General features: G+C 42.0%; 1 protein-coding gene and 1 long non-coding RNA gene across 2 annotated transcripts in view; one reads left to right on the forward strand and one right to left on the reverse strand.

Annotated features, from left to right (window-relative positions):
* Positions 1-26,837, forward strand: part of LOC119161941 (frequenin-1) — a 355,468-nt gene that overhangs the window by 115,383 nt on the left and 213,248 nt on the right. The window lies entirely within an intron of this gene.
* LOC142776409 (uncharacterized) lies at positions 3,992-10,399 on the reverse strand. The gene is made up of 3 exons (XR_012887517.1): positions 10,185-10,399; positions 7,216-7,471; positions 3,992-4,644 (listed from the first exon to the last, which is right to left on the reverse strand). It is a non-coding gene; the product is annotated as an uncharacterized LOC142776409 (long non-coding RNA).

Below are 26,837 nucleotides of genomic sequence, written 5' to 3' on the forward strand. Positions count from 1 at the left end.
TTACACTCTCACCACGTACTGCAGCTATCGCAAGAGTTTGTTTATTCATTGATCACGGAAGTTAGCCCTCGGGATAAAAGATGTAGTACTATCAACGGTAAACGTGGGTGTATTCACGTTAAATGCTGGCATAGCTGCCAAACACCACTATACATTGCGCAAGCTTGCTTATTTAAATGTACAATAAACATTCAACTATACTTCTCCGAAAACGCGTTTCACTTTTGTCTTATACAGATCCTTGTGACGGAAGGATTAACCATCTCTTTTTTCTATTTTTCATCAATATTTTCTTTTGGCATTTAGCGTAGTGTTTCTACATGCACACATTGTATTTGTGGAGAGCAGGAGGGACGCACGTGAAAAAAAAAGAAGTGCTTTTGCTTCAAGGTTTATTCGCTAATGTTCGTTGACTTCTTCGAGAACCGATGGAAACTGCGTCGTCTGCGGGCGCACGCTTTTGTTTCTTGTACAAGGATATACGGAAACATCTCCTTAGTATATTTTTTTTCGTTGAGTTTCCCTTACTTTCACTGAAGGAGAGAAACTGAATAAAAAAAAACAAGTTTGTAGCATTATATACACAACAGAAACGCGCAGCGATACATGGCTGAGGCCGAAAAAGCGCGGTAGCCTATTTCTCTGGGAGGGGCCTTGTCTCCCACCTCTCTTCAATTCATAGCCATCTTCCACGGCAGTCGTTTTCGAATGGATTCGAAAGATGAAAAGAGCTTCGGGCACGGATGTGCGTCAAAATAGGTTTTGTAGGAGCTTTCATTTTTACTTTTCTAAATTTGGTTTGCCTTTCTTTTTTCGCTCACCATATTTCTTTTTTAGCTGCTCGCGATTTCTTGGTACTGCATTAATGGATTTAAAGGAAGCTTTAGCTTGTATGTGTGTGTGTCTGTCTGTGTACGTGCGTGTGCGCATTTGCTAGACAGAAGGCGTCAGTAAATATCAGTGAAATATGGACTTTGATGTAATATGTATCCTATTCCTAACTCGTATACGCTAAAACTTAGCTGTTTTTTTCACTGAAGCAAAATAAATAAATGGCTTTAAATTTACAGCAATACTTTAACATTTAATTTCCACTTCACGTCAGAGCTCACACAAGCTGATTGTTCGAGAAATGAGGCAAGCCCGGCATGAAGCAACAACGAAAAAAAAAAAACTATTCCTGATCCCTCTATCATAGGAATAGATATAACATGAAAGTGAAACGTGCCTTCACAGAAGTAATGATTGATTGATTTGTGGGGTTTAACGTCCCAAAACCACCATTTGATTATGAGAGACGCCGTAGTGGAGGGCTCCGGAAATTTTGACCACTTGGGGTTCTTTAACGTGCACCCAAATCTGAGTACACGGGCCTACAACGTTTCCGCCTCCATCGGAAATACAGCCGCCACCGCCGGGATTCGATCCCTGCACAGAAGTAGTTCGGCATTTATTTTACAATGTTTCACCACAAGGGAGACAGGAGGATTGCTATAGAAACACGTTTTGATGCCATGTGAAAAAGGGCACACAGCTCGAAACGTGCAACGCGCTGCTCAAGTAGAAAAGGTGCACTGAAAGAACATGCAGGATGCGTGCGACCTAAGAGCTGTCACAGCTCGACACTTCACCTGCGGTGTTCAAACACATAGGAGGAAGCACAAGGTGAACGCACAATTGTGCACAGGGCGAGCGCAAACTAACAACTGTCAATGTGGTAACTTCTCGTCTTAGTGGCGCGCTCTTTTCGCAAAAGAGGTCGCTGCAGCGAGTGAAGCGACCTTTGCGCTTTCTGTAACTCTAACGAAAACTTCGGTGACAGTACAAGACTAACAAAATTTTTCTATGAAGAGATAAGCGGACGCACATAACAACACACGAGACGACGATCTTTATAGCGCGCCCTTCAAGCCCATCGCACCATCTTGCTAGTTCTTTTTTTCTATTGAATTAAATATATTGCTGGCCTTCTCGGTCCGAGCAGGAGCGGTAGTACAAAAAATGATTACCATTCTGTCGAAAGCGACGAACACATTACAACAAAGAAAACAGTTCCAAGCTGAATGGTTGTTAAAAGTTTCGAAGATACAGTGTTTTGATCACATGTGAGCATAATAGAAGGAAGGAAAATAGAGGGAAAAGAACGGCAGGGAGGTTAACCAGCCTATAAGCAGCCGGTTTGCTACCCTACGCATGGGAGAGGGATGGGAGAGATGAAAGATAGAGAGCAGAGAGGGAAGAGAGAAACACAGCACATTCGGCAGCACACGCGCGCACAATCAGTGATAGTCCAGTCTTGTCTTTCGCGGTGTGTGACATTGCTGTTACAGTCGCTTGTTCAAGTCCGTGTCGCGTAGGAATTTCAGCAGAGCTTTCGTCGCCCTCTGTTGCAATGTCTTCTCTCGGGCACTTGACAGAATAGTGTCCACAGACATTTGGCTGTTGTCGATGTGCGAAAAAGCGGAGGCCAGTGACTGTCTCTGGATTTCATACAACGGACAGTCACACAGGATGTGGTGTAGCGTCTCTTCGTAATGACAGGCATCGCAGAGAGCGTTGTCGGCCATTCCTATGACAAAGGAATAAGTTTTTGTAAATGCCACTCCTAGCCATAAGCGATGAAGAAGGGTGGCTTCTCTTCGGTCGAGTCCAGTGGGCATGACAGGGAGCACGTGCACACTAAACCAAATCTGACCCTTAAGGGTGTAAATGAGCTTGTCGCCAGACGAACACCCTTTGCTCCCTATTGGGTGTTCAAAAAAGGGTGCTAAGAAAGGGTGCAGAGCTCAGCACCCTTAAGAAAAGGGTGCAGAGCAAAAATTTTGAAGGGTGTAATGAGTGCACCCTTTAAAAAAAGGTGCCGTGACGTCATAACACCCTTTCAAATGGGTGCTGGAAGGGTGCTCCACATCGACGTACCAGTGGGCCAAATCTAGGATTGGTGCTGGAGATGGCTAAAAATGCAGATTGCTGTATACTCTGTAGACCATGCTGAGTGACAGCCCACATACGGTTTGTTAGTACTTGAACACATGTACTAAGTCGTCCATTTCACCCTGAACACGTGCACCATGCACGCGGCCGTCCCTCCACAGAGTGCCTTCCGCAGGCGCTTATTAAACTAGCACTGAAACACAGTGACAGCTCTAGGTGGGGCTTTTGCATCATAGTCTTTTAAAACACAGTGTCTCTGCAGTGAAGCTACTGGTAAGTTGGCTCCAGTGTTTTGCTTTCTCTATGTGTAGGCAAATAGAGAATCCGGCACTGTTATCGAGAAGTGCTGCAATTGTGCCTTACCCTGTCCAGGTGCTGTTCCTCGGGTTTTCGTTTTTGGCTGCTCTGGATAGAACAAGCGGCACTTCTGAAGAACAGTGTCGAATTTTAGATAAGCTTGAACTGTTGCAAGAGCAAAGTTAGCTTCACCACAAAGGAAGCGTGATTTGGCGAAGCCGCCGTTCTCCAGCAGTCAACAAAGTGGAGGCCCACTTACAGCTGTCTGTACGTTTGTGTACTAGTTACCAAAGTGCCCTCGAGAAGCGCTCAGCAGAGTGCCGGATGCATGGTGAAATGTTCAAGGTGGAAGTAGACAATATGTAAATATATACCTTAAAGCATGCTATATTGAATAAATATGTGTGTTTCAATAATCATGAAATTGATCCCAGAGTGCGTATATGGCCTGTGCTACCCATTTTCGGTCCAGAATGAATGTAATCTATTCAAGGCCCCTTGCTGCACACATGCATGCACAATTTATGGATACTTGGTCACCATACAGACATGCATGCCTGCAAATTAAAATTCACAAGTTTCGAATACTGGTGATTATTTCAAATGCCATATACTCACTTTGAAAGACACACAGATAATATGCACTAAATACAAAACCTTATCACATTGCGCTTCTTTAGATTATGTGTAGCAGACGTGAGCTTTTATGCATGTGAGAATGGAAGGTATTAGGCCCCAACAAAAATTTCTGACAAATAAATTAACATGATGCAAATAGTCACTATTTTATTGTGCATAGCATACAACCGAAAAAGATTGACAATAGTAAACATGAGCTATGACCTTCTGCATAAATTGTAATGGTGAGATCTTTGTGAGTGAGGATCAATCTTCTGTTTTTCAAATCTTTTTTCTTACGAGTAGACATTTTTTTTTGTGACGAGACTTCTTTTTTAACTTTTAACATTCTTACTTCCCTCCTTGCATAGTAGGTAACAAATAAATTATTTAGAACAACAAAATATAAGTTAGAGGCACCAGCAGTCCAAAGGCGCTTATTGAGGGTGTTGCCAGTGCCCACAAAATTGAAAAAGAAAATAGATAGGAAAGTAGGTGTGTGGTAAAACATGTGGGCTTATATTACATGCTTTAGTCATCATGCTAAAAGCCTTGACTACAAACTTGCTCAAGGCTTATTTACAGCTCTCCCTTTATATATGTGTGTGTGTTTCTAAACTTGTGCGTTACAAAATCACAAATATTGGCAAAGTAATGCAAGTGGTGTTTGATTAATATAATGTGATCATTCAAACACTTGCACAATCCATCTTCAGCTGCCCAGGCGACTTTGGTTCCTTTTACAAAAGTGTGGTCAGGGCGCTCCTTCTCTACAGCACATCCGCACCAGGAAGCCTAGAATAAAGACAGAAGTAATCACTAAGAGTTTTACAAGACAGACTGTCCAAGATACAATATGCTTTGTCATGCTGGAGTGTTCTTAGTTCTATGTGAGTAGAAGTCAGCATCGAAATTCGCTTTGTTTTCAACGGAAAACATGCTTGTTACAGGTCCCCCAGGCAAAAAACTGTAAACAACTTGACAGTACCTGGGGGCCTATAGAGGGTAGCACGTGCACGTACAACAGATTTCACATACAAAAACAAACAGTATAGTAGGAAGGAAATATATACAAAAGAAACATCTGAGCAAAGATTCAGCATGATGCACACGTGAAACATATGTTAGGTTTGATTAAAAAAGCTATTCATCAAGTAATTGCCCACATCCGATTTGAACAAAACGAATAAGGCACTGAAGTTAATTAGGGTTTTTAAAGAAATGTAAAGTCCCAATAAGCAATATTCTAGTCTAGCACTACAATAGTGTGTCATGTACGTAGTACTAGTATTTGCCTGTTAGGTATGCTGTAGTCATGAACATATTCAGTTTTCCTAATACCTGAAACTTGGTATGTTGCAGTCCAGCTGTTCATGTTCAATAAATAATTGTTAATGGTAGCATTTAGGTTACAAAATTGATGCTAAAAATTTGGCAGACCCCACATACCTTAGGAATCGATGTTATGCGAAACACGCATAACATGTATTTTATATTTTTATTGAGCGATCTTATGAAGTGGAGCTTAATATAAGTACACATTCTTGCACACACATACGTTAAACAGCCGCATATGTTTCATTTGTTATGGGGAGGTGTCACACCTTTGACAACATTAGCAGTTATTTGCTGTTTCGTAACGATGCCAACAGAAACATGGATATTAGCCACACTAGAAGTGATAGGCTGGTATGAAGCACTGGTGTTTGCACTGGCACTCGCGACGATGGTAGCCCTCAACACTGCTACACAAATACTTCACAGGATGGTGCCTGACTACAATTGACTTTGATTCGACCTCACGGCTGCATCATAGGAGTGCACATGTAATAGTTATAAAATTTGATAGTCAGTACTGCAACGACAGTTGATGTTACACAAACATTTGAGACTATTTAGAAAGTATAACCGAGGCCGGGCATGACTCTGTGGTAGAATACTTAATTACCAAGCAGAATACTAGGTTTCGATTCCTGCTAGGACACTTGACTTTATTCTTTGCATTCATTTGGTCAATGCTGCCAATATCAGCTTTTTAACATGATAGCGTTGAAGAGCTCGTGTCGCAGAAAACCCGCGTCTGCCCCGTTGGTTGTGAGCGAAAAATCCTCTGTGCATCTGTGACCGATAAATCAAGTTACCTGGTTTCCAGAAACTCAAAATTCCTACTTATGACCTAATGGAGGCATGCTAATTGCTGCAAAACAAAACGCCCAGGTCGTACTACTAGACACTCAACACAGGGCTTAACACACGGAAGTCTATTGACATCGGCCCAAAATTAACGTTAGATGTACAGCGCTATTCCTTTTCCCCATTTCATGAACTACACATTGCCATGATAATTGTACCCTGGTATTTTTGGTGGGCTATATCGCACAAAAAATACAAGGATTATGTCAAAAGAATGGCATCAAATTTTACCGAAATGTCGTCAAAATAGAGACACAGGCTACTAGTCCTATTTATAATGCTAAAAGCGTTTAAGGTAAAGGCATTGAAGATAGCTGGTGGCCTTTTTCACTATCTAGGTACCAATTTTTCACTATCTAGGTATCAAAATTCTGCCATGTCAGTCATAGTTTACTGACATTGCAAGCTCAAGAAAAGTGTGGCTCTGAAGGCATCAACACAGTGTTTCGCCAAATCTTCTAAGAAGGCAGTCTTTAAAATTGCTAATGTTTCCAATTTTTTTCGCTATAAATTTCGTGCCTTACATCCAAATGAACCTCCATCCTACTTGTTTTTTTTGCATTCGTGCTCTCACTAACTGCTTACCTTGTCTTGTGAAGTGTTCGTTGACATAAATAGGACTACTTGATCTAAAAGGAAAGGCCACTGTAGACAGACGTAAGTTTTTTGTATTATCCAGAACATTTCATTTGTAACATCGTTCATAATGCACTACTATTTTTTTTTCAAACTAGGCTTGTTTGTTCCTAATCTGTCTGCAGTGTCAATATCATCACGAGTATTGGTTTTTCCATCATCGCCCAAAAATTTCGGAGAGCGTCAAAAGAAAACCCTCATCTGAGACGCCTTTGATGTCGGATAATTCAACCTTGAATACAGTGTAAATTCTTCAATTTTCATCTGAAGTTGCTTATTTTCACCTGGAAGTTTTTTGTGCCTGTTTCAAGGTGCGACAGGCTCTTCATGCAAAGCCTTTATTTCTAAAGAGAGCGCGTTGACACTGTCACCACCTTTGTTCCACACTTCTTGAAGGACCAAAGTTCAGTATGAATTTCGTACTTGAAATCCTCTGTTTACCATGACAAAGAATTCACAGGAAACATTAGTACTCTTGCTTAGCAGGAGTGCATGCAGTAATATTAACACAATTAAAGCAAGAAATAAGTGTCTCACCTGTGCAAAAATGATTTTGGCAAGCACTGCGAAGACCACCCACACTGCTGCCAAACTGAGGAGAATATGGAGAGCACTTCATATAATGAGGCAGCGTCCAGTACATTGGTGAGGCACAGCGCATAAGCAGGGTGAACAGAGCTGATGCTTGAAACAATGGTTCAGAGTTCGCTGGTGCTTGGGCTCCTTGACCTTGTCAGGAAATTTCCTTGAGCAGCCTCACTCAAATGAAATGACAGACCGTGCCGAAGAATTTCTGCACCAGTGCAAAAAAATTATTTTAGTGAGGTTTGTCTAGACTGCATGCGCTGCTTGCCAAATTGCAGTGAATGGCTAGAAACTCATGACCAACATATATTTAGTGGCACGCAACTGAGAAATACAAAAAGGGCATGCTGCAGTATAAATACAACGAAAAACATGCTGCTGCAGAGCTTTTCATGTCGATGTCATACATGTGAATTTTCATTCACCTTTATAGCTCACTCATGCACGAAGATGAAGTTAGAACTTTTAGATGAAGACACCCCCTTTTATCTGTATCGACTGCGCGTAATTACGAGATAAGCATGCGTGAGTAATGCTGTTGCCTGCAATCAATAAATTCTGTTCTTGAAGCTGACATCCATAGAGGTACATTTGCATTTCTGTAGTTATGATACCCATGTGATGTGTTTCTTAAGTAAATGCCATGCAATATGCACCATATGAATATTTTATTCCATAAAATTGCAATACCACTGCATATATATGTCAGTATGCGCATATGCATCCACAGCAGATAAACCATAAAATTAAAGCAATACTGACACATGAATTTTTTACCAAGGTAGTGGAGGGCTCCAGAAATTTCGACCACCTGGGGTTCTTTAACGTGCACACAAATCTGAGAACACAGGCCTACAGCACTTTCACCTTTATCGAAAAAGCAGCCAGCAAGGCCGGAATATCATCCTGCGACCTTCGGGTTAGAAAACGAGTACCTTAGCGACTAGACCACTGCGACAGGACTTCAATCTCCCTGTTCCCCCATGTAGGGTGATAGACCGTCTTTGCTGGTCTGACTAACCTCCCTGCCTTTCCTTCTCTACCATTTATTCTCATGAGTTCAACGAATGAAGCTTCCTTCAAACGGCTAACATTCGGACGTTTATAATTTGCCTGAAATTGAGTTCACTAAATGAATATTGTGTGCTGCTTCAGTGATCATTGATCTAAATTGTTCTGGTTGGCTAAAAAGGCACTACTCCTCACTTCTAATCAAACAGCACAAGCTGTGTGACCATAGGGGAGGAAAAGTGGAAACGCTAAGACAAAACATCAATCTTGAACCCCATGCCATCACAATGAAGCAGGCAAGCTTCTGCAATATTGACTGGCAACCAGGATCTCAGACACTGCAGATAGCTACATAACAATGGTTTCCCAACATGACGTAAAGGCAGCAGGATCACATATTGCCTAACCTGCTTCATTATGATAACGATGAGGCCATAACGTTATTGGCCTCAGTATGCTAATAACAATTTAACTTGCTTATCATGTGACATTAACATTCAATATGACGTCATGAATCTTGCATCCTACCATGTGGTCTAAGTACCAACAAGGAGGTTTTAGTGACGTCGGTGCAAGGCAATAAACAACAATCACTTGGTGAACATTATTTTTGATATTATTCAATTGGTCTGATGCGTACATCTTCAAAAAACGGCAGTTTAGATTTGTTCATTCTTAGATAAATACAATGTCTAAGTTTGCATGTCAGCAGCAACATATGCACGCCTTTGGCACGCATACTGTGATGTATAACCTTATTGTGTTTTGAGCAATAAATTAGGCATTCATACACTGCACATATCACAGGTCCCTTGTAAATCTGCAGCAAGGTCATAAAGAATTTATGATATCAGATAAAGCGTTACACTTGTATTCGAAAGTGTCATTGGAAGTTTTGGTAGAACTTAGTTTTAGAATGTTTGTAGACGTATAGGTACTCGGCAAAGTTTTAACTCCAAATCGCGCTGCAGCGCCCACAATTCTTTTACAAACCAGAAGAATGCAATGATATGTGAACAGGGGGGAACAAGCAGTACCACCAAAATTGCACTCGAACGAGTGAACTACTGCTCAACCTAGCGCTTGCACAGCTAACGTACGGCTATTCGGCCACTCATAGAGAAAATGTATTGACCCAGGCGTAATTGCACGCTTTGAGAACCGCACCTACAGCACGCTGTGTCAAGTTTACGCACACTTAATTAAGCTGAATATCATGGTAATTTAATATTATACGTGCCCGGTGTATGCAAACACATTTGGTCACACAGGAAAACACATCTACCTTATAGTAGTCACACACATTTAATGATCATGTAGCTGTTGAAAAGAGGACGCGTAACATATAAAAGTTTCTTCATATACTTCTTTGCACAGAAAACGAACAAGGCCGCGTAAATACCAACGCGGACACCACGTTATTCTTCTCCATTCTTCTAAATTAAATACGCAAAGATCTAATTCAACGCGAATCGCCGGAATACTCCAACGCACGCGACACACAGACGACGCTTACGGCTTCCATGCGCAGTCCCCGAACGGCGTCTGACGGCATTGCAAAAATATAGTGATTCATAGCGTGAAGAGCATCGCCCGCCGACTCACAGCCACACAGCGCACATTGCTTTAACCTCCTTCGCCACAGAAAAAATTCATCCGCGCGTAACGTCCCTGAGCTTAGACTTGAGCCTAATGAAATCAGACACGCCAGCAGGCTTGCTACGTTAATAAAAACTCACTTATCGTCTACCAGCTAGAAAAACCTTAGTTCACAACGTTATTACACTATAGCGCTTTCGGTGTTAACCGCGGGAGGAGCCGAGGACGCGAGCGGAAGCCTGGATCGGGCACGCCGCGGCCTGGCCGGAGAAGCAAAAAACAAAGCGTCGACAGCATAAACATCCACCTACCTTTTTAGTTTGGCGAGCGCTCGATGGTACAAAGCAGCCGGTCCTCTCTTGAGTATAGTGCATCTTCGTAACAAGCAGCACCGACAGAACACGAAAGACAGCGCAAGCACACTTTGAACAACATAAAAAATCGACTTTAAACACTCGGCACACGGCCGTTGCGGCCTTCAGGAAGATACCGCCATTTCTGTCCTGCTGACGCCACCGATCCGCATTTGCGCACATAATTTTTTATATGATAAGTAAATAGATTATTTATGCTTAAATTTTAAGTAAAAAATGGTAAAAATAGAAGATACGCTAGTGTGTATTGCATAGAATATTCTTTTAATTTTGAAAATGACAAAATCACATAACGCGTAATTGCGCGAAATTTGAAATGTGAAAGAGCGCGCGAAATTTGAAACGTTTGCTTGCTTGTGTATTTCTTATACCGATACCTTGTTAACATCTGTACACTGGTGTAGTAGCAGTGGCGTAACTAGGGGGGGGCAAGGGGGTACAAGTGCCCCGGGCGCCACTAGGGAGGGGGCGCCAAGCCGAGTCCTCGGGTTGGCGCCCCCTGGAAAGGTTGTCAATGTTTTTTTCCGTAAAACCGCCTGGAAGGGGGGAGGGGCGAGGTTGTAATGTACGACTGGAAGTGGGGATGGTGGTGAAGGAAAGGGTTGCCGCAATGGCTTTTGCATCGGGAAAAGGATCCTCTATTTTCATTTTGCTGCGCTACCTCCGTGCCTTCCCATGACCCTCGGCTAAGCTTTGTTTTGTGCTCCGCAGCACTGGGTTAGATGAGTTTCAGCGAACCCCACCAGCCTCCCAAACCACTTACTGAAAGCTTCCCTGAAACCAACCACGTACGTAAACAAAATAAAATAAAAAAGTTCGAATGCACCTTTTTTGAGTAAGAACAGAAAACTCCAACGAAATAGCCGATCGTCCAACGACTAATCGTCCACGCAGCGGCGGAAGGAAGGGCGAATATAATCCGTGACCTCGGCACCAAAGGCTAAACAAAGGCGTTTATTCGCAGAGTTCTCTGGAGGAAAGACGGAGAAAGCGTGACACGACGGCGACGTTTGTTGATTCCCTGCATCGCGGGCGCCAGCAAAGCAATAGAAGGGCGGGGGTCAACGTTTCCCACATGCCATCCACCGCCATGGGCAGGTTCATCCTTTGGCCCAAAGAACACGCACCTGCGAAAAAAGCGCAGAGCGTAGTGTACCCGACAGCATGTGCCGACTGCCCCGCTTCGTACGTTGGAGAAACCAAGAACTTCCCTGAAAGAATGCGGCCGCACAAGGATGACCTCCATCAATGGAACAGCGAACGGAGCGAAACGGCAGAACACTCCGACCAGTTTAACCCCCATACCAGACCCGAGGGCGCGGTGTCTAGCTGGTTGCTTTGTTTTGTACTCACCCTGCATTCCTTGGGATGCACAAATAGCGCGAAAGCTTAGGTACGAGAAACTTGGGCCTGGGAAGCGCCCGTGCCGTCAAGATTTTTGCAGTGTGGACTGGAAGAGAACAATGACGGGTAAGGGACTTCCGGAAGTTTGAATAAAAAAAGAAAAATACTATACAAAAACGCGGGCGTAGCTCATCGAAATCAGAACTGGTGGCCCTTGGCCTCCGAAATGGCCCGCCGCGCGCCAGTAGGCAATCGCGGAAGCCTACATTAGCGCTTTTAATGGGGGGGGGGGGCTGTAGTAATAATTATTATTAATAATAATATTATTATTATTAATAATAATAATATTATTATTAATAGGAGCTGTAGTAATAATTATTATTAATAATAATATTATTATTATTAATAATAATAATAATAATATTATTATTATTATTATTAATAATAATAATAATAATAACAAACATTATCACGGGCATAATGAGGGGCGCGGAAATATATTTGCCCTGGGCGCCGTCCTATCTAGTTACGCCACTGTGTAGTAGTTAAGCTGGCTGTTAAAAACAGTGTTAAAGCGGTTGTATATTAGTACAAAGTACAGGCAGCAACCAAAATTTGTCACAACAAAATAAGCGTATTAGTTGACAAACAATATTTTAGCTGTCTTTAGTGAATTTTTTTAGGAAAATGTTTCAGTCAAGGCTCATTTTAACTTGCTTTAGAGAATATTTCTATGAACAAAATCAAGAAAACGTTTCTTTAATGTTATAATATTACAACGTTAAAGTCCATAGCCAGCCTGAAAAATTGGTAACACGTGTCAACTGATACATTGTAAGGTTAACAAATATTTGTACAACACAAAAACTATTTTATCTATCACGGTCTTGTTGGTTTGTATTTCTTTGCATTAACAAATGTATGATTTATATATACTGTCATGGACGAAGCTTTGTTTTCAATGTTAGGCGCGAATGAGGCCGAGAGCTCTATATGTGTAAGTCACAATCCTGTTGTAGCTCTACAAGCTGCGTACTCCGCCATTGGCTAGTGAGCTTGTAGCGCATGGCTTGGTCAGCGCCGGCCGTGAGGCGACGAGAAAAAGGTAGCAGGAATGCAAGAACCAGTGCAGAACTTACGTTGAGCCGGGCACTATCGCTATTCAGATATCCGTTACTGCGGTGGGTCTATTAATGAGACCATGGTGTCTAACCAGTAGACATCTAAAAGCTGTTGGTTATGCTCTATGACCACGTTACTGACAAAGCTTTGTCGGTTACCGTGCACCCTAATGGGTGCTCATCAGCACCCATTAGTCGTTGCACCCTTTTTGCACCCTAGTTTCCACCCTTTTGATGTGTTCACCTTTTAGGTTCCGCTTGTAGGGTGCTGAGACGCGAATAGGGTGCTCAAAGGGTGTGCTTAGGGTGTCGGCACCCTTTTGACACCCTTAAGGGTCAGAAACGGTTTACTGTGTGCGAAGTGTCTGATGTGCGTTCTCAGGACTTCTACAACAATGTGAGTTAGTTTTGGATAGTCACCAGCTATCGCAATTGTTGCTTCCGTTGACGTACATCTAGGTAGACCGAGTCACACTCTCAGTGCTTGGGCTTGTACTGCCTGTAGAACACGAACATTGGTCTTGCAGGTATTGCTAAGCACGGGCAAGCTATATCTGAGGAAACCGAGAAACAGGGCTCTGTAGAGCTCCATCATTGCGTCTACTGACATCCCCCACATTTTTCCTGCCATGAACTTGAACAGTTGGGAAATAGCGGTCAGGCGCTTCTTCATATAGGTCACATGCGGACTCCAACAGAGGTCCCTATCAATAATGATGCCCAGAAACCGGCGGGTTTTGACGTAAGAAATCGGTCGCCCACAGATTGAGATGACATGAGGGGTCATTGCTTTGCGAGTGAAGGCCACCAGCGCGCATTTTTCTGGTGATATGCTGAGACCTTGCTTTAACAAGTAGTTGGCAATTATAGTTGCTGCTTTTTGAAGCCGGGTACATATCTGAGGACGTGTGACTGACGAAGTCCAGACACAGATGTCGTCTGCGTATATTGAGATATTAATGGTGCTTGGCAAGTGTTCAGCAAGGCCAATTAGTGCAAGACTGAATAGCGTCGGGCTAAGAACTCCGCCTTGAGGAACACCCCTGGAAGTATAGCGTCGCGTAGTTGGGCCATCTTCTGTTAACACAAAGAATGATCTTGCAGCCAGGTAACTCGAAATCCACCGAAAGACTCGACCACCAAGGCCAACCACTGCAAGAGCACCCAAAATGGCTTCATGTAGTACATTATCATAAGCGTCTTTCACATCTAGAAACAAAGCTTCAGATAGTCGCTTACGGGATCTATCGTGCTGAACGTACGAAACTAAATCAACGACATTGTCAATAGAAGAGCAGTCGCGTCGGAAACCAGCTATTGAATTCGGATAAATCTTGTTGTATTCAAGATACCACTCCAGGCGGCCTAGTATCATCCGTTCCATTATCTGCATAGAAAAAATGTAATACACTAGTTAGAACAAACATATTTATGATTTCTTACGAAAAATATTCAACCAATTCACCGTTCACCGCAGATGATAGTAGACTATTTTAGTATGCTATTGATGGTGGGAAAACATACTTTTTATGATTGTCATTGTGAATTTCGGCAGCTTATTGTCTTGTTGTGGTTAGTTCTTGATGAGTGTGTGAGGGGTTCAAGGAGATGTTATATTCTTGATATCTTATAGTGCTGAATATAAAAACAGTACAAACATGTGAGTTTGAAAATTATTCTGCGTTGATCAAGGCAACACAGTTAGATTGTTTTTACACAGAGCTGTAACACTCGTATGCCTAAAATAACTTGAAAACACAAATCGAACTGCAAATTTTTGAACTGTCTGTTTTATGAATTATTTGTGATGAAGTCTCCAAATTATGTCGGCACACTCAGTGCCAGTCTAATTAGTGTCTTATAGGTGGCAAGTTTAACCTCAGGAGGCACGTTCCTTAGTCCTCTTTTGACAAACGACAGCTTTCTTTGCGCTATTCAACAAAGACTCGCTATATGTGGTTCCCAACTTAGGGTGGTTATTAATAGATCTCCCAATTATTTTACGTTGTTACTTTTGGTGATTTCAGAATTTTCTCATTTTTATGGGAAACTAGGAGGCTCTTTATTGTTTATAAAACTTACGACTGCGGTTTTCCTTGCGTTCAGTAGGATTCCACGTTAAGAGCACCATGCCTGATTTTTTCTTTGTAGCGGGTGAACAAGATGAACCTGGTCCTCAGTTTGACTCACCGTAGTGTATACACACAACACAGTCATCTGCGAAACACCTTAGTTGAATGGATGGGTTGGTGCAAAAATAAATGTCATTAATACAGATAAAAATAGAGTTGGCGCGAATACGGATTCTTGTGGTACGCTTGACAAGACGTCGAGGCTGTTTGAGATATCTATGTTGACGGAAACGAATTGTTTATTACTTTTTAAGTGTGATATTACTCAGTGAATACCGTGATGTTCAATACCAATGGTTTTGCATTTTTATGATGAAATCATAATTGGGAAAGACATCAAAGGCTTTTGAGAAGTCCAGAAAAACGGCATCAATTTGTCCTGTTATGATGAGTGCATTCGCAATGTCATTGGTCACCTCGCCTAGCTGTCTAACTGTTGACAGGGTAGTATAGATCCGTGTTGTCAAGAGTAAAGGAGATCGCAAGCCTTTGGCGATTTATGATTACTTTAAAAGTTATATGATCTAATATTTTGCAGCTCATGCTTGGTAAAGAGAACGGGTGGTGATTGCTATCTTTATATTCAGATCCGCGTTTGTGTGTGTGGATGACCTTAGCCGTGCGCCAATCATCAAGGATTGTGTGTGTATATAGGGAGCTAATGTATATTTTATACAAATATTGACTCACCCAGTCAGCATAATTTTTAAGAAAAGTGTTTTAAATGTTATCTGGCCATGCGAGCGTCTTGACACTGAGGTTTCGTAGTAAGCACTGGACAATTTTTAGATTTATATTTAATTCTGATATTTTCTAAATAAAGAATATAAGGCAACCTTCCTCCAGAAGACCCATGCGTGAAGACGGAGTGAAAAAAAAAACACTCATTTGGTCTACCTCGGAGAAGATTTGATGGCTTGATGTAAGCTGAGGGATTTCGGAATGCTGACTTGAAAGATAGCGCCAAAACTTTTTAGACTCCGATAGTATAAAATACTGCAGTGTTTCCGAAAAGAAGTGAGACTGAGCGGTGGAAATCGCGTTGCTTAACGTAACAATAGTTTGTGTAGTGTCCTAGATATTCCGCGCTTTCGTTGCCATTCATCTTTCTTTTTAAATGTATAGACTCCCACGTCACCCACGGACACTCTCGATAAACGCATTTCCCTTTCAAAGGAACGCAATTTGTTTTATAAAAACCCACAATATCTTTAAATCATGACCACATTTCGCTTACGTTTTAGATTTTTTTTTTCAAAATTGGGAAAGGCTGACTCTAGATACGCTAAAACGGCATTGTCGCCCGCATACGCATAGAGGTGGTGCAAGTTTTTCGTTTTTTTGAGATAGTCTTATAGGAGATAAAAGGATGTTAGTCGTGTGATCGAAAATTACATCTTCAACACTGATATCACAGTCTTCGAATGAGCTACTAACGAACAAGAGGTCAAGTATAGACGTACAAGAATCTACAACATGTGTGGCACAACATACTAGTTAGGGCGATGAAGAACTGAATGCTGTTAGTAACAACAGTACTAGTTGTTAGTAATAACAAAAACTGGCTGAAATCACTGAGCTTTGAGTTACAAAAGCGGTAAATGGTGAATATAAACAGCTCGTCGTTAGTAGTCTGAAAATCGTCATCCTTGGGGCAGAATCGTGTCGCGCTGCGCGCTGTGGTGCGAGTGGTCACGGGCGTGGCTCTTCGCGACGGAACTCTTCATTTTTTATTTGCTATCTTTGGTTAGGACACAAGTGGCAGCGAATAACTATATATGCCACCGAAATAGGCTGTTGTGAACTCATAACAACTTTTTCCGTAAAAAGACACGGAACAATATTTCAGCAGCTACCTTGGCACTGCATCATGCAGCCCTCGGGAAATAATCGAGTGGACGCCATTGCAAGACGGCGTCAGCTCGATTATTTCCCGATTAGCTCGATTATTTTCATTAGCTCGATTATTTTTAATAGCTCGATTATTTACATCAGCTCGATTATTTCCAGCTTGTCAGCACGCTTTCACCTCTGGTAGGAATTCCAGCTGAGCCAGCGCATCCCTCTAGTCCTCGACTCGGTATGGTTTCGCTTGTAAGTCACCGTGCAAAAATACAGTGTTGTGAACAATACGACTATTCGGCAGATGTGGCAGCAGTACTTGATAATCCTCGTTATCTTCCATGGCATCCCTGTTTGCGCGGCTAAACTGCTGCGCAAGCACTGGCTCATTAGGGCCCATCAAAACACGTCCGTCACTCGTGGCAGCCAGATGTGGAATGCGGCGCCACCGAGTCAACAAAGTCCGGAGTCAACCTTCAAACAGCCAGCTATTTATATCTACCCCATGATCTACCCCTTACCGCTGTTGGTGTGCATCTAGAGGGGAGGGGGGGGGGGCTATCGCGTTTTCAGCAATATCAGCAAGATGGCGCAAAGAGCACGCGGTGGCTCTCAGCTCTCACGCGTACTTTGGCCTGCTGAGAGGTGTGGAGTGGACGATCTCTCGCGCGCCCTCATCTGCCGGTGGGGAGGATCATACGTCTTGGCTGGTGTAAGGCTTGCACTGGAACGATTTTCTTGTAGTTACGGGGCGCACAGAGAGAGGTCACTGCAATCATTACACAACCTCCGTTGGCAAAAGTAGCGCGCTTTTCAGACGGAGTGAAGTGACAAATGAGACGCTTATTCGCGTTCATTCGTACCTGTGAGTACGTTTCGTGCGTCATCTGTTGGTGAAAAACACGACGCACATTTCGATTTGTTGGCCATTGTGTGCGTGATCTTCCAATTTGTTGCTATCGCGTTCATTCCTTCGCCTTTGCGGCGAAGCTGTGACTTTGTTTTTTTTTTCACTAATAGAATCTCTGATAGGCCATTAGGAGAATTCTGCGCGTTCAGTGAGGTGACTGAGTCCCCTCCTTGCGAATTCTTTTGTTTTTGCTTCCCAAAGTGCAGCCCTCTCTAGGCTAGCCACACAACGCCCATTCACGCGAAAAAAGAAATAAAAAGAAATAAAATTAATAAATGAGATTCCAGGACACAGTTTTCAATGCGAGTCGCTATGAAGTCTTTACTACGAGAGCTTGGAGAAAGGGGACTGAACGCCACATTGCGAATATTCACTGTGATGTTGACGGATAGTACATGAAGAGGACTGTATTCATAGATCCATAACGCTGCCATCGCCTCTTCTGGTCTCGCATTCTTCTACACCCCCTTTTTTTTACATGCAGGGTAGCCAACCAAATCATTTTTGTGGTTAACCCCGCTGTTCTTCCTGTACATTTACTCTCCCCATTCCCCCAACCTCTCTCTTTGACATTTCTTCAGCTCACTACCCGTCTTTTCAGCCAACTTCCTATCAACAAATGAAGCACCAAACCTTGAGTGACGTCACACCCACGCACGATGGACGTCACTAACCGCTAGCAACGTTGGCGCAGTGCATATGTGCTCCGAATAAGCGAATGAGATGCTACAAGGAAGAAAATCACAACTCTGCGCCTCTAGTGCAGAAGCACCATGCTTTAACCACTATGCCATTGTCGCGACCTTCACCAGGAGAGATAGCCCTTGTGCAAGCACGTGCTTTCAGAAGCTTAGAGCGCTCCTGAAGCACTGATGATTTCCTTAGGAATGTACTTCGCGTACGCCAGCGTTTCGACGGTTGGAACATTTTCACAACGCTGGGGAAATGCGGCAGAGTGACGGTTCAATCAAATGCGGGTACAGATGTCTACTTTAAGGCCTTAAGAAACACCTATATTCTCGTAATCACTTTAGTTTACGTTGTCTCATAAATATTATATATGAACTGACTGTGGGAATAGTAGTAACGAGATAGCGTTAAACATCCCGTTTGACAGAAAGTCTCATGTAGGCGTCAGCGTCGTTGCTTAGAAGCGAAAAATTATCTTGTGCGTGACCGAAAAATCGGGAAACATGAAAATAAAAAAAAATGCTGGGTCTGAGTAAGGATCGAACTCTGGGGCGTTCGCGTGGCAAGCAAGTGTTCTACCACAGAGTCACGCACCTGTTTCTTTTTTTTCTTTATGGCCTGTATACATAAAACATTCACAAACAAATGTACATCAAACAAAGGACAAACAAGAACAAATGAAAAGAGGTAAAAAGCGTCGAGGTTAACATGCTTTTTAAAATTCCTTCATCTGTAGAAGGCTTTCTACTTGATGAAGCGATTTGGGGACATGTTTTTGAACCTTTTGTGATTCCGCAAATCAACAGACAGATTGAAAGAAGTACTGCCGAACCGGATGTGCATTAACATCATCATGGTGCACCGCCATTCTAGATTGCCATATACTGTGCAGGCCCAGTAACATAACTAGGTTGAAAGGTATTCCTTCTTCATTTTTACTGCTAGAAATCTGATGCCGTAGGCATCAAGAGGCAGATACTTTTTCAATGTTCTTTGGGGAACATCCCAGAAAAAGACTGCATCCCAGCATTCGAGGCAAATACGTTCGATTGTTTCCGGCTTTTTGCAGAGAAGACAATCATCACCCCAAGGAATGAATAAGCCTTTTTCTTGCATCCGTGTTTTCACGGCCATGGTCCCAGTGTGCAATTTAAAGAAAAAGGATTTCGCTCCAGCTGATACTTTCATTTTTTTACGCGGCTTAATACATTCTTTCCTCGGTCTACATGGTATATTGTTCTATATAGAGGAACAAGAAGAACTGTTTCTGCTAGATTTTTGTATAACCTTTTATGCGAAACTGCACTGAGGTATTCCAATGAAAACGTGTTTTTAGAAGGAGACATGAATCAACAGCTTCTTTTGCTTGCTTTCATGCGACCAGATGCTGCCACAAATTCTGGCAACTGTCGTCCAAGCCTAAGCTGTATAACAGTACGTATGAATGGGTCTCGATTATTTCGGAAAAAACCTGAACCGATTGACTAACTGACGAAGAAACAAATTAAACAGACCAAGCCCACCAGAGCGAACCCGTTTGAATGAGTTAATTCTACTTGTTCGCTCCCAAGAAGAACCCCACAAAAAAAAAACAAATATTCGATGAAGCTCCTGTACATTCACACATGGACAATGCAATACTTGATGGACATACCAGAGCTTACCGACTAAAAATATGTTACAGAAGGCTGCTCTGGCAAAAATTGATAGCGGGAAACCTTTGAGTTCTTCAGCTTTTTTTCGTAGATCCACGGCCTGATGCCCCCAGTACGGTTCACTGTCACAATAATATTCAAATGGCACACCTGAATATCGCACCGAAGTAGTAGTGCATGAAATACCAGCCACAAAGTCTCGATTCACAGGCCATTTGCCGTGCCAGTAACCCACGCACTTGTTCCACTTTACCAAACTACCACTTGTATTACAATAAAGGTTGACAATTTTTATGGTTTCAGCGATACTTTCCTAATCTTTACATAACACAGTTATATCAGCAGCGTATGCCAGTACCCGTACTTCAGCTTCTTGTAGTTTGTATCCTCTATGCTACTGCTTTTCATAACTTTTTGGCAAAATGACTTCATATAATTTGATAATAGGAGGGAAGACAAAGGACAGCCTTGTCGTGCAGAACGTCTGACGTTAATTCGTTTGCCAAGAACTTTGTTGATGATTAGCCGAGTTTACATCCAGTATATGCCATTCGAACTGTATATCGAATTACTTCACCAACATTGACATAGTCTTACAAAAGAAAAAGAATTTCGTGAGGTAATCGGTGAAATGCTTTTTCTAACTCTATCTGAATTATCGCGATGGGATTGTTTGTGGCATCGCAACACGCTAATACATTTCGTGTCTTGTGAACGATTGTGAATATAGTGCGTCCTTTAATTCCACATGTCTTGTGACCACCTACAATGTTATTAATACCTGTGTGCAGTCTCCTTGCTAACACATTCATCAAAATCCTGTAGTCTATATTTGGCAGACTGATTGGCCTTTACGACTTCACTTCACGTAACTTAACTGCATCTTCAGTTTTTGGAATTAATATAGCATAAGATAGCAAAAAGGGTGGCAGAACCTTTATGTATAAAGCTTTGTCCAAAACCGCTGCTAGGATCGATGCTAGTTCGTGTTTGAATTCCTTGTAAAAAGGGGGCGTTAACACGTCAGGTCCTCGGTACTTTCCCGAATGGAGGGTAATGATTGCTTTTGCCACTTCCGATTCAGAAATAAAATATTCTAAGCTGTCTTTCCTGCAGTCTTCAACCTTTGGTATTAATTTTAAAAATTCATTTTTGAATACATCTAGATTTGCTTCACTTTTATCTAACAATGTGGTGTAGTACTCATTGAAAGCATCCTCTATATATTTCTGTTCATTTGTAACATTACCCATGTATTCAGTCTGATGTATAGAATTCCGCCGAGCGTTTCGTTTTTCGAGACTGAGTATTCTTTTGGTCGGCTTCTCTCCTGCGGTCATTTTCTCTGCCCTTGCCCTTATCATGCGCACCACGATACTTCTCCTCGTCAATTCGTTCTAATTTTGACTTTACTGACCCTGTATCATTTATGAATAATCCTCGCATGCTTTACAAACACACGCGTCTCGTATACATGCTTCACAATGCAACATGTAATATTGGAGTAATATTGCGTGGGACAAGCGTACATTGTGAATGGGCGCCAGAACGTGTGATTAGCATGAATTTATGGTTTATAGTGGGCCACCCACTACAAAAGGCACACACGTTAATGCGCCTTTTTCACCGAGGCCACGTTGTGGGTGCATAACACGTTGAACAGATTTGACGCGTACAAATACAGTGGGCCATAGTTTAGTCCATGCTATCCTTTACACAAAATGCAGCCGCATGCGAAAGCTTCACTAAAACTAGCGATTTTTAACTCAGTACGCACTATAGGGACAGGATATTGCCATCGTGTTCAACTCCTAAAGGTGAAAGTTGACGGTCCCCCAATTTTTCAAATCTATAGTTTCTTTTGTAACGTTGGTAATTATCTTTTGCGCTCCCTTCGTTCTTCCTTGCCAGCAATCTTTTATTTTTCATTCCTTTACGCCTAGTGTTTGATCATTGCCGGTGAATATTTTTCGGAATGTTGGTGCGAAATCGTTGTGAAAACTTTTTCTGTTTTAACATAAACGGCCTTTTATATCGCAGGTGCTATTAATATTCCTTCGTAGCTTCAAAGTTGATTTACGCACCCTTTTAATCCTATGCAATGTCCAAAGTCTTTTTCATGATGCCTGTGTCTCCACCGTCCAGCTACAGGACTGCGGTGGCACAGAAGCCTGAGCGAAGCGCAAGGTTCTGCTTAGCTTGGGCGGCAGCTCTTCGGAGGTCACTGTGATCGCCAGCTTCAGACGACGAGGAACGAACTCGTTAAGTAACATCCAAGACTGTTCAGACTTCCGCCCATCAAAAGAAGTGAGGCTTACGCTTTCTGTACTTACCTACGCGAAAGTAATAAGCTGGGAAGCTTATAAAAGAAGTCGATGCAGGTCGTAGTCTGATATTTCATAACGGAGCCCACGTTTGGCTCTATTCTTCGAAACATAAGAGACCGATTGCCTCTAGGAACGTGGCGGTTCGAACAAAGTAAATTTGTGGGAAAAGTAAAATTTTAGTGACTAACGCTCCTGAACGTTGCTAAAAGGGAGCCTTACTTCCCTTGTTCAAATCCAGGCTGCTCCGCAGTTTGTGTCTCTCTCATCCATAAGTACTTCTTATTCTTTTTTAATGTGTTTTTTTTTCAGGAGGAGCCACGAAGCTGCGAAACGAAGCTTTGAGTGCATAATAGCTTATTTTTAGCGCGCACTGACACAGGGGAGCTCCGAGTGGTGTAAGTCCCGGCCGTCGGCTCGTTTCGCTCATCTATCAAGATCGTCTCTGACGATGTTTGCCCTGTCGTGGTATCGCCTCCATTCTTCTTTTGTACAGTGCAGGCGCTTTTTTTTTCATACATTCCCATTGTTTTATTATACGCGTGCTGTACGAAACTCGCATGACTCGACTTAATAAATTTTAGGTTTCCCTTTTGAGGAGCGGTCTGAGAAGATATTGGAGAGTGCCAATTCATGTCGGGTTATATACACAAAAAAGGTGTCCGAGGCGCATAGAGCTATGGAAAAGTGTATAAATATTCAAACTATTGGCTGTGTGCGACGGCGCCTATGCTTATGTCGAGGCTCATCGTGTGTAGACTGCTAACGAGGTAGAGCACGCGAAACTCATGCTGTAAATACTTAGAACGCACGATTCATCTTTATTTGCGAAAAGTGGGAGATAATAAAAAAAACACAAACACAAACAACACCAAAAGACCTCATATTCCAGGAAATTCCTTTTTATTTATTATACAATAACATTTTTATTATACAATAACATTGTATTATACATTATGTATTATACATTATGTATTATACAATAACATTAGCCTGCCCTTTGGAATTCTTTACAGAAACGCGCGAATTTATCCATCCTTTCAAAAACAGAAAAAGAATGTAAGGGAACAGCAAGTAGAGAGTATAGAGCTTGCATTGCAACCCTATTCTGGGGGGAGGGAGAAAAATGAGACGTAGGTTATGTTGGTGTCATCTACAATGCATTTTATCTGAGCCGTACACTGTGCTTCATCTTAGCCTACTTACATGCCTTTGCTAGCCTACTCTGGGGGAAGGGTGAAAAGATTAAGCTTCGGTGATGATGACGCAAGTTAACAGCGTATTTTATATTTCTCCCCTAAACGTGATATGTTGGCCGCAGAACGAATTGAGAGAAACGTTATGAAGTAGTATTGATGAAACAAAAGAATCTGGAGTCATTTCAAGGTGTTGCAACAAACAAAGCTTAAATTATGTGGTATATTTCACTAATTTATTTTTTCACATTTACCAATTTTGTATTTCCTGACAGCGATGTCCATGCCATAGTGTTGCATGTTTAGCATCGTACTATTTCAGAATGTGTTTCACAAAGCGAAGAACCCAGGTCAGCGCGTAAAACAGTCTTGCGTATTTTTTTTTAAAAAACGACACTGTTTGTTGGAATACTTCAACGCAAAAATTTTAGTCTATCTGTCTCTTGCTGTTTGTCTAACACAGTGATACCAACCGAAGACAATGTTTTATCCCTAGTTTGACCCTTTGAAATTTTTTTAGAATACTAAAAAAGTTCCTAGAATAGGGTAGCCAAAAATTTGCGTTATTTGAAATGTCCAGTTTTTTCTGAACCAGAATCATTCGTTTGTTTGTCTCAGTGCAATGTTTTTATCTAAAATAGACATAATTCAAAACTTGTGCGGTGGTCTGCCATGCACCTATTCTTACGTGGAAAGGAATTCCTTGCTGTTCAAGCATCATAGCCGTATGGAGTGGTTAGAGTGTACAAGGTTGAGTGAATTCGGCACATTCAAAAAATAATGGGCCCAGTATTGCGAAAGTGAAAGAAAGCATAGGCATGAAGCTTCCTTTCGTGAAATCTATATCTGGCCAGGGACGTCCTAGGAGTGTCATCATCGGCAAGCACCAAAAGTATTATTGTTGGGCTATGAAAAGAAATAGAGGCAGACTGAAGTAGATGCAAAAAGCTGTTCGGGTTACACATTTTCACATAAAATCAAAGGATACGAATCGAACTCACGGCCTCTGCTCGAAGGATATCGACACTTGTATATTCAACAAAGCCCAGTTGAAAGGTGAATCATTAGTTTATAAAGGACACCTTTAAAGATGTGTTATTGAGGCTCCTCAGCCAAGTTATCTGGAACTAGCTCATCCAAAATTTCTTGCTAAATGCCTCCGTGTGAAACCTCAAAACCCTAACGAGTCGTCAAATAGTCTTGTGGATGCGCACTCCGAAAAACGTTCTCCTCTGACACCAAACACTTAAAATATTCACTTTTGATGCTGCGCTCACCAATATTGATGACAATATAGCCCGTGTGAATGTGCCCAACTTCCTTGGAATTTCACCAGGGCATCGCACAGTGCAGGGCCTAGGCACCCTTGAGCTGCGTCGACAGTACTTAGCTGACAGGGCTGCTCAACAGGCGACAAAAGAGGCTGGCCAAGCAAGACGTTCGAACATAAAAAAAATGATATGGGTAATGAGTTTCTGGCTAATGCCTTTTGAATGGGCTCGTCAATTTGCTGTTACCTCGTTGCACTTTTGAAATAATGCTCATTAATAATTTTTGTTATGACTATTTCAAAACATGCTTTTTTGAACTTGTGTTCATTTATCTAAAAAACCTTAGTATCTAAAATCATAGATTTGAGCTAGTGTTTAACTAACGTTACAGGCATTATGCTGAAGCAGAATTATTGTTGTGCGAGAAAGTGCTGTTCTTGAACACATCTAATAGCTATTAACAAGTACCTAGGTACCTGTAGTAAAAAACTTACAAAAAATTAGTGTTATATTTTTCAGCGCTAAATCTGCTTCAGTCAAAAAAGTAATAGTCTATAATCCCAATGATAGTAAAATATTTATGACTCTGTAATGGTTAAGAAGAAAAAAGTACACAAACTTTGCCTACATACATGACTGGTGTAGAGCTCACCCTCTTTTTTAATGTCATTATTCAGGCTAATTGACTTTAACTACTTATTAAGATAGTGTGCTTCATGTACAAGTTCTTCTGAATCTCGTTAAAAGTAAAACAACACCACATTACCTACCTTCAAGTTTTTTTTTTCATGTTCTGTGCAGTTGTAGTGAAGTGCTTGCAGTTGGCATCATTTGCCACAAAGACGAATTTGTCTGTCAAGTTCCCTTCGCACGCCCATTGAAGACATAAATCTAGCCATTACAGTCAACTCCAAGTTTATAGCAAGTTCCTTGCACCTGTGACTTCTGAATTGGCGGTCCTCAATTGTAATCGCAGTTGCATTATTTTCAATAGACATACTTACGCCTTCTCCGACTGGCTGATAGCTAAGTCTTCACACTTTACTTTCAATCATCTCCCCGTTTGGCAAAATATTTTCGTCACCTTTGTGCTCTCAACTAAGCTCACGATAGAAAGACTGAAAACACCCGAACAAGCTTTCTTGTCTCTTTTCATCACGCAGTTTCCGCAATACTGTGCCGTAGCACCTTACGCAATTTTAGTTTCACTCTGATCCTCTCTGAGCTTTCTGGTTAAGTTATTTCACATGCCCCGCCACGGTGGTCTAGTGGCTAAGGTACTCGGCTGCTCACCCGCAGGTCGCGGGATCAAATTCCGGCTGTGGCGGCTGCATTTCCGATGGAGGCGGAAATGTTGTACGCCCGTGTACTCAGATTTTGGTGCATGTTAAAGAACCCCGGGTGGTCCGAAATTCCGGAGCCCTCCACTACGGCGTCTCTCATAATCAAACAGTGGTTTTGGGACGTTAAACCCCACAAATCAATCAAATGAATCAATTATTTCACATGGAGACTTTGCTTGCCGAAGGCACGCAGTGAACGTAAACACGTGTTTTCTTACACTACAAGACCAAATCTTATCTTTGTTTCACGGAGCAGCAATCACTCAAGGCACTGAATATATGAGCGTGCATGCATGAAACTGTTACGACGACAGAGTTTCGTTGCCCGCAGTATTTATCCTATATTAATTTTGCGCTGTAGAACTGCTATCCCCTTCACTCGCGCTAGCACAACACCAATACTGTCTTAAATTGAAAGAGCACGAAACAACCCAAATTATTGTTTTTGGAGCTTTTTACTTGAAAGAGCATGATATCAAAGTTATGCCTTTATGAGGACACGTAATGTGTCATTTCAGAGCCTTAAGTTTCATAGATTCAATAAAAAAGACGCAGGATCCTTGAAAGACATAGAAAATCTCTAGATCACAAATTCCTAGAGTTGGCGTCATTGGTACAACGATTCATCCACCCAACGGAAGTTTAAGCCCATACTCAAAGCCCACATATAATGATCCGGTGGCTGCCTTCATACTTCTCAGCATTGTCAATTAAACATCAATTATTAGCCATAATTGAGACGCAACAGACAGTGTGTGTTTT

This window comes from Rhipicephalus microplus, chromosome X (genome assembly GCF_043290135.1).
Source record: "Rhipicephalus microplus isolate Deutch F79 chromosome X, USDA_Rmic, whole genome shotgun sequence".
Lineage (NCBI taxonomy): Eukaryota > Metazoa > Arthropoda > Arachnida > Ixodida > Ixodidae > Rhipicephalus > Rhipicephalus microplus.